This window comes from Ranitomeya imitator, chromosome 2, assembly GCF_032444005.1.
Source record: "Ranitomeya imitator isolate aRanImi1 chromosome 2, aRanImi1.pri, whole genome shotgun sequence".
In the NCBI taxonomy this organism is placed as follows: domain Eukaryota; kingdom Metazoa; phylum Chordata; class Amphibia; order Anura; family Dendrobatidae; genus Ranitomeya; species Ranitomeya imitator.
In genome coordinates, this window is record NC_091283.1 from 653175529 (window position 1) to 653177968 (window position 2440).

Sequence of the window (2440 nt, forward strand, 5' to 3'; positions counted from 1 at the left end):
TAAAGGTACCTTCACACTGAGCAACTTTACAACGAGAACAACAACGATCCGTGACGTTGCAGCGTCCTGGATAGCGATCTCGTTGTGTTTGACACGCAGCAGCGATCAGGATGCTGCTGTGACATCGCTGGTCGGAGCTAGAAGTCCGGAACTTTATTTGGTCGTCAGGTCGGCGTGTATCATCATGTTTGACAGCAAAAGCAACGATGCCAGCAATGTTTTTACATGGAGCTAACAACCAGCGAGAATGATAAGTACGTCACTGGATCGCTCCTGCATCGTTCAGCTGTTGCCGTTGTTTGACGTCTCTACAGCGACCTAAACAGCGACGCTGCAGCGATCGGCTCGTTGTCTATATCGCTGCAGCGTCGCTTAATGTGACGGTACCTTTACACACACATGTTCCTGGCTCTCTCTTCCTGCAGATCATTGCTCTTGAGAAGCGGATTCCGGTGAGGCACAAATGTACTTACATGTGTGTGTTATGTTAGAACAGTTATGCAGCCACTGTGTAGTTAGGCATGTTCATTTCATCACTGTTTCTCTGTATGCAGATAGATGTTTGCCTGTATAAAGTAATACAATGCCGACAGCTTCAACCTGCCCTAAGATAGCCATGATAACTGTGTATCTGCCTTATCCTCTGTTCAGCGTTAGCTCTCTAATCTCTCTGTTATTCATGTTATTGCATCTTGCAACATGCTGTAATATGCCAAGTACTGATGCACTGTTATTTCCTTTGTAGTTTTTACCTGATCATCCATTATATTGAATATCTCACAATATCATCTACTATTGTTGTTCATTGTTCACCATCTCAATAAATATAGACTTAAGAACCTATAAAGTTTGTTTACTGAGGCAGTGGATGAATGTTTAGCCGTATGCTAGAATCCACACAGTATCATACATGGAGGAAGGCAGAACAGTAAAAATGTACAGTAAACCGCTGGCCGCAGGTGGTGGTTGTACAGACTGTATGGGACTGCTACCACCCAAACTGCTCCGCATACGGGTATTACAGCGTCTCTAGAAAGACTTGCGGCAGACAAAGAGCAGCTGCAATAGCTAAGGCAGAGTACTTGGAAGCCATGAAGGATCCTGATGATGAGAGACGCAGCAACGTTCTTAGAACACATCTAGAGCAGCAAGATCCAGCGCAGCGCATCGCAGAGTACGTCCATCAACATTCTGGCATGGATGACAGCCCTCACACACTACATTGACCAGCCTATGCTGATTACCAATGATCCAACCCCGAACTTCGCTACTATAGACAAGAGGACGCCCAGCATGGAGATGTCGACCACAGCTACCGTTCCACTCAGCAAAGATACAGCTTCCATCTCGCCTTAAATAGACACCTTTACCGGAAAGGTACTGCGCAGACTATCTGAAGCCAGGAGCGTCTCACAGGTATGGTGGTACACCACACATTAGACATGACTATAAGACACCGGCTCGTACCAGCACTGACCAAGCCACCATGGACTTTGCAAAGTTCTTTGCCAGCCGAGAACTGGTTAATAAAGGACTTGTAAAGTTCACTAATAAAGCCGAAAACTATAGATCATGGCGTGCCTCGTTCCAGAACGCCATTCAGGGACTGGACCTTTCTAGTAGTGAGGAATTAGATCACCTGGTAAAGTGGCTCGGATGTGAGTCGGTCAAGCATGCCAAAAGACTAAGAGACATTAATATAAAGTATCCACACATAGGTCTACGTAAAGTGTGGGAAAGACTTGATGAATGCTATGGGTCCATAGAAGTCATAGAGAATGCTTTATACAAAAGAATTGATGATTTCCCTAAGATAGGGCCTAAAGGTTATTAGAAGCTTAGAGAATTGAGTGATTTATTGATAGAGTTACAGGTTGCCCAGAAGGAAGGTCACTTGCCCAGATTGGCATTCTTAGACACTGCTAGGGGTGTCAATCCGATAGTACAGAAACTCCCTTACAACTTACAAGAAAAGTGGGTTACACATGGTCACGGTATAAGCAAACTCATAATGTACCATTTCCTCCTTTTACTGTATTTATGGAATTTGTCACCCAACAAGCTAGGATCAGAAATTACCCTAGTTTTGACTTCACTCTGGCATGTTCCACTGCCCCTGGTGTCAAACCCAGTAAGACACCTGTGGCAGTCCACAAAAATAATATTGTTTCCACAGGTCCTCCTCACAATGCAAGTAAGCCCCCTCCAGAAGAGAACAAACCTCAAGATGTCAGTAAGCAGTGTCCTCTACACAGGAAACCACATCCTCTACTGAAATGCAGAGCCTTCAGGGAGAAGTCTCTGGAGGATCACAAAGGTTTCCTTAAGGAACACAACATCTGCTTCAAGTGCTGTACCACAACCTCTCATCTCGCCAGGAACTGTGAAGCTAGCGTGAAATGTGAAGAATGCAGCAGCACGGATCACAACACAAAGTGTA